The following is an 11,226-nucleotide window of genomic DNA, read 5'->3' on the forward strand; positions in this document are numbered from 1 at the left end:
ATTAAAGAGGTGATTACGTTACCGTTGCGCTCGACTGCTGTCCGGGACGCGCTCCGCGGGCGTTCCCTACGCTCGGGGCTGGCGATGCTGCGAGCCGTCCCGGCTGGATAGCATTTAATCGTGGGGCCGAGTTCCCCGGGCCACGTTGTGGAACTGCGTCGTGCCGAGAACGATGATGGAGCAGGACCTGCGCTTATGATGGCTTGATTAGCACGGTCGGAACAGCGGACGCTTGGAGACTGGGTGGCTTGGCGGCCCGAACAGAACGGGGCCGCGGATGGATGAGACTTGGACATGAGAATTGCATGGCTGCGGCCGCTCCGGGCCCGGAGCGCGCTCTCCCCCCGACTGAGCTGTGGTCATCGACCCCGTCATTGGTAGAGCAGGTAGTTCTTGAGAGAGGGGGGCAGGGGCAGTCCGTGGATTTCGCTCAGGCGCTCCCTTCCTAGGGCCGCTCGCACTGAACGCTTGCACAGGTCCCTCAGAGGGAGGGGCTCCGCATCGAGTCCGTTTATGTACCGAATTCGTATTTCGCAGTGTCCCCACACGGCGCTCACTACTGGGTACACTTTCCTGCCCCTAAGTTCTCTGAACGCCACCCCTAGATCATGGCCATTTACTATGAAACGCAACGTTCCCTCAACCATGTCCAAGACGACTAAGAGCGAGTCTGGTATTATGAAGGTGTCGTCGGGTTCCAGGAAGGCGGGGTAGGTTCTGCCCGCGTGGTTCTTGCCGTCGTGGTAGAGTTTACACCGGCCCAGGTCCCAGCCCCAGGATTCGGTGTTGTTTCCCACTAGGGCCGTGTAGCCCACCGAATGCAGCGGCGCGTCGCCCGTGGCCACTCCGACCACGGCGTGGGACCCCCTCTGGTGCTTGGCCCAGCTGACCTCCCACGCGTGCAGTCCTCGCGTGTAGCCCGCCCGGCCGCGGATGGCGTCCGTGCTCTGCGCCACGGGGTGCCGGTGGAACACCAGCTTGTTGTCTTCCTTAACAAAGATGTTGGGCGAGCAGTCGTCGTTGTTCCAGGAGTGCTGCGCCTGGACGTCCGGGCCGGCGGGCGGCATGTCCAGCAGCAGGTCCAGCCGGGAGGGCTTGGTGTGGTTCGGGGCCTGGAGCTCCGCCTTCATTTTCGGCCCTAATGGCCTGCCGTATGCCCCGGCTGGAGCTGCTACGCTCCTCACGGGGATTTTCGACCCTAATGGCCTGCCATATGCCTTGGCCAGGGCCGCGGCGCTCCTCGCGGGGGCGCGCGTTTGCTTCCTTCCGCGCCCCCGAGTGCTCGTGCCCGGGCCCGGAGCGCTCTCTGCTTCGGCCCTTGCGCGACTGCGAGTTGTTTGTCCTCGTGACTTGGCCCCGTTTGCTTTCTTTCCTCGGCCGCGCGCCGGCCCCGCTTGCTTGCTCTTGACGATGAGGTTCCCCGTCTGAGATGCGTTCGGTGCTGCCGAAGCCTGCTGCCGTCCGCTTGCCTGTTGCGGCCCGTACCCGGGCATGGGTAAATCGACGGGCGAGTCCTCGTCGGAGCTGGATGCCTCCAGCTCGAATTGGTACTGCGCCTCGTATTTTTCGTCTTCGGAGCTCGACATGTTGCAGGAGTGAACGGTGAGTGGTCTCGTGAATGCAGATGGCTTGGTAGCGGAGTCTGGAGGGAGGTCTCGTGAAGCAGATGGCTTGGTAGCAGAATCTGGAGGAATGGGCAGCTTGAGAAGTGAAACGCGGCTTCCAGAGGAGGAATTGGATCAGCTTAATGCAGCGGCTAGAGGGCAGGGAACAAGGGCTGTGGTGCGCTCGGCGTGGCTATAAATACTGTCACGTCATAGCTTCGGTACTGACGACATTAACGCCGTCACCTAGGCAAGTGCGTCACTACTGCACTGACGGCATTAGCGCGTCACTCTGGGATTACTGCACTTGTTGACACGCTAGCATTACATGTGATGCTGAGGTCGCTATGTTTCTAGATTACATGTGGCGTGAGGCAGCGTGTCTGGTCTTCATCTTGAAACTAGGTCGAGACCATCATTAGTTTGTAGAGTTAGTAGTTATGTAAGCATTAGCAGTTGAATACAGCATGGTTTCAGCGTCAGAAAAATTATTCCGAGATAAACGGCTTTTTGTGAAATTCGATAGAACAGTCACTTTAACCATTCATTTTTGGCGTCAGACATCTAAACAATAGTTTTGAACAGTAATTTCCTCCATAACAGCAGGAAACCCCCTCTGCTTCCAACTCCTCCCTCCGTGGGCGTTCTCCTCCGCTCTCCTTGGCTCTGCGGCGGGTCTGTGACAAACGAGTTGCTGCTTTGCTGCTGCTGCCTGGCAGTCTGCATGGGGCTCGCTGGATGGGTTTCGCTGGTTTCTTGGCGGTCCGGTTGAGAGCTCTGATGAAGCTCTTGCGATTCTGGGCTTATTTATGGTGCGTGTTTCAAAGTGTGCATCCAATCTATTCTTGGAACCCCCCACCGTTGCCACCGCTGTGCATCAGCGCGAAAGTGAAAGCGTTTTCGCCATCCATTTTACTGTATGAGAACGGCTTCCTCGCGCTTTTCCCTATAGTTTTGGCTCGCCTCTCCTACTGTGGAGAGACATGTCGCCACTCAGTGGGTCGGTAAAATAGATTATACACATTCAATACCTCCAATTCTGGTATAGGAGACGTAAAAGGGTTAGATCAACGTCCCACCGTCAAAAAAACAAAATCGATTATTTTTGACGTCTCAACTCGTCATTGGCAGTGAACGGTTGTGTTTGACGAGTCAACTCGCCATTGGCAGTGAACGTGTTAATAAACACGGAGAAACTCTCCTTGAATTTCTCCGGGATGCCAGAATGTGTGTAATTAACGGTAGGATTGATCCTCTAAATGATAACTTTACATCAGTGTCCCCAAAGGGCAGAGCTGTGGTCGATTATTTTGTTGTTCCCTTTGATTGTTTGGAAAATTGCTTAGAATTTAAAGTAATGCTTGCCTCTCAAACTGTGGAAGATACAATTCCATTTAATTTGATCGATGAGCACTGTCGCCTACCGGATCATTCACTACTATGGTTACAATTCAGGACTGGTTATAAAACACCGCAATTCAGTCAAGTAGCTCCTGTTATAAGGAAATCCTCTAAGAAGCGGGTGATCCGCATAGTACCTGAGACTTTTTTCAACTCGGATACGGGAGGTACAGCCTTGTCACAGCTGACTGAAAAAATTCAGATACAAATTAAAAACCAGGAGGAACTGGACACTTGGTATGGTGAGTTCTGTGTTTCAGTGTTATCAGAATTGCTCACTAACATTGTTAAACCCAAATTCAGGAAATCAAAAGAAAATAACCCCTGTTGGAATAATGAGCTGAGTTTGCTTTGGTCGGATATGTGTAAGGCTGAACGTCTTTTTTTGAAATGTAATGACCATGCTTTGAGAAAGCATCTTAAATTTATTTATAAGCAAAAACAATATAGTTTTGATAAATCACTTAGAATGTATAAACGTAAATATCAGAGAGGTCAGATTTTACAAATTGATCAACTACAAACTCAGAACCCGCAACAGTTTTGGCGTGAGATAAATAACCTGGGGCCTAAGCGACAGAAAAAGATTCCCATGCAGGTGTGGAGTGAAGGGGAATTAACATCAGACCTGGGGAAGGTATTGAAAGTGTGGGAGGAGGCTTTCTCCGGATTATTCTCTAGGAGTCAAGATGTTGCGGGTGTCTCTCCGGTTTTGTCATCCGGTTTGGAGGGGGGTTACGCCCACCTCAACAGTGTTATTCCTCTAAATGGTGCTGTATGTAGAGAGGAGGTGATGTAAGTCATTCAATCGGCAAAGGTAAAAAAGGCCGTCGGTATAGATGAGCTTTCAAATGAAGTGCTCAAAGATCCTAAGCTGTTTGATTTATTATTTCATCTTTTTCATACTTGTTTTGATCATGGTCTGGTACCATCTGCCTGGTTTAAATCAATTATAACTCCAATACCAAAATCCCCAAAGGATGACCCCAGGATTCCACTAAATTATCGTGGAATTAGCTTACTAAGCACTGTTTATGAATTATATTCTTCTGTTTTGAATAATAGACTGTCGCATTTCTTAGAGCATAACGGATTATTAGAAGAGGAGCAAAACGGCTTCAGAAAAGGAAGAGCCTGCATTGATCACATTTATGTTGTGACCACTGTAGTTAGGACTAGAATGAAGCATAAAAACCCCACTTTCTGTTGTTTTATTGATTTCCAGAAGGCGTTTGATCTTGTTGACCACATCCTCCTTAAACACAAGCTACACCAAATCGGGATAAATGGAAAGTTTCACAAAGCGATTACTGCTATTTACGAAGCCCCTTTGGCCTGTATCAGAGTGAATGATTATCTCACAGAGTGGTTTCCAGCGCCCTCTGGTGTCAAACAAGGGGACATTCTTTCTCCAACCTTGTTCGCAGTTTTCATAAACGATTTGGCTAGAGAAGTTAAACAGCTGGGGAAAGGGGTTTCATGTGGCCAGGTACTCTTAAGCATCCTTCTTTATGCAGACGATATTATTTTGCTTTCAGAATGTGAAGAAGATCTGCAAGTGATGTTGAATTGTGTTAACGAGTGGTGTAACAGGTGGAAGATGTGTGTTAACCAAAGGAAGACACAAATAATGCACTTCAGAAAGCCGGGTGTCGCAAGAAGTCAGTTTGTGTTTTCTATTGGTGACACACAGCTTGAATTCACTGACAAATACAAGTACCTTGGTTTACTTTTGGATGACCACTTGTCTTTTTTGCCTGGTGTTTCTATGTTGGCAGACTCTGCAAGCAGGGCTCTAGGAGGTGTTATAGGTAAGACCAAAGTTCTGAGGGACTTGGGCTATCTTACTTATTCAAAACTGTATCACTCCTGTGTATGCCCTGTGTTAGATTATGTTTCTGGTATTTGGGGCGGTAAACGTTTTTTGTTAAGCGAGCGTATCCAGAACCGGGCAATTCGCTTTTTTTTGGGTCTTCATAAATATGCTCCTCTTCCAGCAGTTAGTGGAGAAATGGGGTGGGACCCTTGTGTGCTCAGATGGAAAATCAGTATGGTGAACCTCTGGAATAGATTGCTGGACCTACCATCCAATAGCGTTGCTAGTCAGATTTTCTTCTGGGACTTGTCTGTTGAAGGGGAGTGGGTCTCAGATATGTATGACTTGTTTCAGGAGTGTGGTTTTGGAGAATATTACTCTCAAAGAATGTGTATAAATGTAGAGTCGTTTAAATCTCAGATCCGCGCTAACTGGTTACAATCTTGGACTGAAGAAATATGGCAGAAGCCAAAATTAAGAACTTATTGTTTATTTAAAAATGAATTTAAATGTGAAAAATATGTGATGTTTAATTTACCTAAAAGTAAGAGGTCCTTATGTGCTCAGTTACGATGTGGTATCCTGCCTTTACATATTGAAACAGGCAGATACAGAGGGACGGCGGAGGAGGATAGGATTTGTGAATATTGTGAGTTGATGGAAGTGGAGAATGAATTTCATTTTATTTTGTATTGCCCTTTGTATCATGACTTACGAGAGATACTATTTAAAAAAGTTCACTCCCCTGAGTTAAACTTGTTAGATTTTGAAGAAGGTGCCATACTTGAATTTCTCTTTGACAACATCTTTGCTTTTTCCGAATATATCTCTCATGCGTGGGATAGGAGGAAAAATATGACATATGATAGATAATTCATATATTTTACTTAATACACATTGTAGTTAAATCTGTGTTTTGCTGCTGATGCCGCGTGTGCTGTGTGTGTGTTTGTACGGTTTTGTATTGTTCATGCACCGTAATAGATATGGAAATAACTGTATGTTGATGTGTCTGATAATCCCATGTGGGATGGGTCATGTAAATTGTCCTGACACGTAAATAAAATTTTCATTCATTCATTCATTCATTCACACACATCAGCGGCAGCGCGCTGTATAGCCTACAGTTAATTGGCACAGGCTCAGCGCAGCGGCCGGCCTATAGCATAAGTTTGTTTAAATAACTTACAATTTGATGTCCGTGCTATTTGAAAACGAAGTCCATCCTCCTGTCCTTCTGGATGAAGTGGTTGATGGCGGGGTCGTGCAACTGATCCTTTGCTTTTAATTGCACTAGCAATTCCTTCTCGATTGATATAGGCCAAGTCCGACAGTTGGCTCTGTCCAGTCGTGTTCCTGGAGTAGGATTTTATGCGCTTCAGAGCAGAGAATGACCTCTCCACAGAGGCAGTGGACACAGGGATTGTCATGACGAGGCATGTGAGAGTGCAGGCCTGGCCTACACTTGCCATGCTTTTTTCGTTCAGTTGTTTTTTTAGGAGAAACTGATGAAAGTCGGCCGGGCTCTTACGGCCGGGACACACATGTCGCATGTGCGTGGCGTGTGCGTGTGTGTGGCGTGCTTGCTGCGGCTGGCACGCCCGCGGCATCCACACAGGCAGCGTGGCTGGTGCGTGCAGCTGCTGCGCTTCTGCCTGTCTGCCAACTATCTTCCTATAGAGTTTACCTTTTATTAAATTTGCTATAAACAATACAATGATGATTTTAACTGAAGATCGCTTGGGCTCACTTCAGAATCGAGGCAGTATGATTTGTGTGTGTGTGTGTGTGTGTGTGTGTGTGTGTCTGTGTGTGTGTGGTGGGGAGGGGAGGAACGAAGCCACGTTGTCGCCTATGTGGTTTTCAGAGGGCAGGAGAACTGCAGCTGTGAGCTCAGCTCATCCTCTCGTCTCAAATCAAAACGAGCCTTGATTGGCTGTGGCTGCCCCTGTAAAATATCAGTTTAATGTATTTTTGTGTCTATTTGTGTAGAGACACGCTAGAGACACGCGCGCGGTAAAAGGAAAAAATAGGCTTTGCTTCTATTCTCTAGATGACGTGCGTCTCACGCTCGCAAGACACGCGCTTGAGACGCGCGTCTGATGCCGGTGGTGTGGCTGCTGTAACCTGTTAACACATTGACTGCCAGCTGTTTTTTTCTTGCTGTAGGTAGCTTCTGCCAAGCCGTTTTTTGAGGATTGTGGCTCATTTTACAGGAGCCGAGAATTATTTTCTGCTTGGAGTTTGTGAACATACAATATCTCAAAAGTACTAATAGAATGTGTACTTTCTCTGTCTAAAAGAGTTAGTTTGTAGAGTTAGTAGTTATGTAAGCATTAGCAGTTGAATACAGCATGGTTTTAGCATCAGAAAGAATATTCAGAGATAAACAGCTTTTTGTGAAATTCGATAGAACTGTCACTTTAACCATTCATTTTTGGCTCTCTCTCTCTCTCTCTCTCCCTCCCCCTCTCGCTCTCTCTCTCTCTCTCTCTCTCTCTCTCCCCCTCGCTCTCCCTCCCTCTCTCTCTCTCTCTCTCTCTCTCCCTGCCTCTCGCTCTCCCTCCCTCTCTCTCTCTCTCCCTCCCTCTCGGGAGGGAGACGCACTAGGTTTAATCCTAGTGAGAGGGGGAGAGGGAGAGAGAGAGAGAGAGAGAGAGAGGGAGGGAGGGAGAGAGAGAGAGCGAGAGAGAGAGAGAGAGAGAGAGAGAGGGAGAGAGCGAGAGGCAGAGTTGGCTCAACTCCTCCCTCTTCTTGCCTGCAGCGGCCGTCACAGTCTCAGTGCTTTTGCTGCTGTCCTGTGCCTGTCGATCTGCACGGCTGCTGTTTGAGGAAGTCGGCATGGACTCGCTTGCTTCTTGGAGTTTTGGTTGAGAGAAGCTTTTGCGATTCTGGTCATATTTATGCTGCGTGTTTCAAAGTGTGTTCCACCTGTAATGTATTATGTAAATTTGCAATCCCGTATCGCCAGCAATCAGCGCGAAAATAAAAGCGCCTTCGCCAATCCACCTTCATGAGAATGGCTTCAGTCACACTGCTTTTTGCTTGCCTTCCTCCTTCCTTGTCGCCACTTAGTGGGTCGGTGGAATGGGTTGTACACGTTGTACACGTCCAATACCTATATAAGAGATGTAAAAGGCTTAGATGCACAACCTACCGTCAAAAAAAAAAAATCGATTTTTTTGACGAGTACACTCGTCGCTGGCAGTTAACAGCTGGATTGTGTTTGACGAGTACACTCGTCGCTGGCAATCAAGGTGTTAACATGGGAACCGAAATGAAAACGCCACGCAGACGCCACGCAGACGCACAGCACACGCAAGATGTGTGTTCCGGCCGTTACCCGCAAAGTCAGACATGCCGTACATGACGGTGAGCTCGGTGTAGTCGGGGCTGGTCGAAATATGCACCATAGCTGTCGATCAGACTTGAAAAGGCAGCATTGGGGAAATGCTCACTGTAACGCCCGAACTGTTGTGGATCGAGAAGGGCCAGGAACCCCGGCTTTTTGTGATCAGTGAAGCGGCTGGAGATCTGGTTTAGAAGGCTGTCGATTACGCTGCAGTGGACCGCTCTGTACCGTGCGCAAACGTCTCCAGCTCCACGGATGCGCGGAGGGCCAACCAAAGCCTTGGTCTCTCCATAGACCCTCTGAAACTTATCTTTTTCCTTTTCGATTGATCTGTGAAGCTCATCCACTCTGGCGAGGCAAAACTGCATATCGAAATGTTTGTTTTGGAGAATATCAAAGACAACATCCGAGTAAGAGAAGATGGCTTGGAAGGTTTTCAACCAAAAGCAGAACTCGAAGCTGTCAAGGAGGTTGATGTATCCATCAGCGCGGCAGTGTCATCATCAAACTGTGCATGGTTTTCCACGATGTGCTCGAACACCTAGAAGAGTTATGCAAACAACTTAACTCATTCATGGCCAGTTTAGGACTGCCAATATTTAGCACAGGCCAAAGATTTTCATAATTGTTGGTCATCTTTCAAGACCCACAGTAAATTATCTATTAGCACCAAAGTGATTTGCAATACCTCAAAATGAAGATGTACGTCTCTGGGTTCACCAGGGAAAAAAAAGTGAGCTTTTAGCATGTTCTGTACTCTACTTATAGCCATTTATATACACCCTGTTTTCACCAAAAAGGTCTTTCTGAGAAAAGAAATTGCAGAAAATGGCATTTTTCTAAATCACACACTCTCAGGCAGAACTCGCTCTCAATTCTTTTATTTTGAACTGGATTGACATCAGACATGTAAATATTATTCATTATGACACAAATGAAAATATATATATATATATATATATATATATATATATATATATATATATATATATATATATATATGAAGTGCTTTTTTTACATTCAACAATACAGTTTACTCAGTGTGAGTGAGTGTGCAGACAGACAGACAGACAGACAGACACACAGACACAGACACAGACACAGACACACACACACACACACACACACACACACACACACACACACACACACACACACACACACACACACAGAGAGAGAGAGTTCTGTCCACAGCTGCTGCTGGATCGCACCTCCTTGGCTCCTTCCCCCGCAAATTAGCATAGGAGGGGAACACCTAACTGGTTTAAGATCAGCGTCTAGCCTCCTCTGCTCGTTTTCCTCCTCTCGTTCGGGCTGGGACGAATGCTGCGACACGACACAGGAACGGGTCCGGCTTGGCTTTGGGACCAGGCGCTGCTGGAACCGGATCGATCATGTTCGTCACGGGTTTGACTAGGCAATCCAGGTTCGCCCTGCAGCAAGGCGAGCAGTGCAGCGCGCCGAGGGGCGTTTCAATGGCGTTTCTCCTCTCTACAAGGAAGCGCGTTTCTCTGTTTTTCCTCCTTTCCTCCTTCTTCCTCATTTCAAACAACAGCTGCGGTATGTGTTTGATAACGTGCTGTCGGCTTGACTTTGAGGTTAGGGACATGAAAACATGTCACAGGCTGGGGAAGTGTTTGAACTACGCGCTGCACTAATAAAAACAAAAACACGTCAAACACATCTTTGGCGTGGATGGCTATTTCTGATAACGCGTCAAAGACGTCTTTGGCGGTGAATGAGTTAATAAGACCTCCAATAAAAACTGAATTTATTTAGTAGGCTACCTTTTTATTTTCTTTAATATTAATAGGCTGCCGCGGCTAGCCTACTATTCGTTCTTTAGCCTAGATCTTTTTATACAATTTAATTTATCACAACAACAACAACAATAATAAGCATTATTATTTCCAAACTTTCCTGAACAATAATTTTGTGCTCAAGCAAGGAATTAAACACCAAATAGCCTAGATACCGTTCCTAAAGCAAGCCTGCCTATAGGCTGTTAGGCCTTTCGGGCGGCCTTACCGCTGTATAGACTAGGCAGATGCGAATTTATTCAGTGATTGAATGAAGCAAATATAATCCGTGGTTATTAATTGCATTTGTACTATTATTATTATTATTATTATTATTATTATTATTAACAATCATTATTATTTCGAAACTTTCCTGATCAATTATTATGTGCTCAATCAAGGAATAAAACAACACCCAATAGATGCAGTTCCTAAATCCTAAACAGCCTATAGCCCGAAGCAAATAAAATCCGGGGCTATTAATTGAAGTTTTATTATTATTGTCATTATTAGGCTATTATTAGGGGTCCAAGCACGAAGTGCGTGGATCCCTATTGTATCTGTTCCGTTTATTATTAGGGGTCCAAGCACGAAGTGCGTGGATCCCTATTGTATCTGTTCCGTTTATTATTATTTTTATTCTCCGCTAAAACAGTATGCACGTCAGAAACCATAAGGCCGCCAGTAGCCAGACTTTGCACATAGGTTGGAAATGTGCCCCACTACTCAGAGACAAAAAATTAGCCATATTGGCCAGATGGTGGCGTTATAACAGACCCTTTTGCGTATTGACCCATAACTGCTGAACCGTGAGGCGTAGAATCAAAATTCCACATCTGCTGGATTCCCTGGATCAATACGCATCTATCCATATAGACCACGCCCATTTAAGTCTGCTAGATTTTCCGCCATCTTGGACTTTGTCAATAACCTATTTTTGCTATCTCCTCCCAGGCCATTTGCCTGAATGAGCGCAAACTTTTTCTGTGGCATCTCTGGACTTACCTGACCAAAACTCTTACACAGAATTTGGATACGTGAAACCGTCTTGAAATGATAAATGTTTAAACTTTTGTGTATTTACTTTTGTTCTTTTCCTGCCCTAAAAGTGTGTGGATCTCAGAAACCATACACCCCCCATCACCCAAACTTTCCACACAGGTTCACGACATCACCCACTACTCAGAGTAAAAAAATTACACCAATCCACCAGATGGTGGCGCTATAACAGCCAACCACCACTACTACTGCCGC

General features: G+C 46.6%; 1 pseudogene across 1 annotated transcript; it reads right to left on the reverse strand.

The window, feature by feature from the left end:
- Window positions 1-371: 371 nt before the first annotated feature.
- LOC310780283 (SPRY domain-containing SOCS box protein 1 pseudogene) lies at window positions 372-1,586 on the reverse strand (annotated as a pseudogene). The gene has a single exon. The product of its transcript is annotated as an SPRY domain-containing SOCS box protein 1 pseudogene (transcript).
- Between the last annotated feature and the right edge of the window lie 9,640 nt (window positions 1,587-11,226).

This window comes from Poromitra crassiceps, assembly GCF_964638095.1.
Source record: "Poromitra crassiceps genome assembly, chromosome: 7".
Taxonomy (NCBI): Eukaryota; Metazoa; Chordata; class Actinopteri; order Beryciformes; family Melamphaidae; genus Poromitra; species Poromitra crassiceps.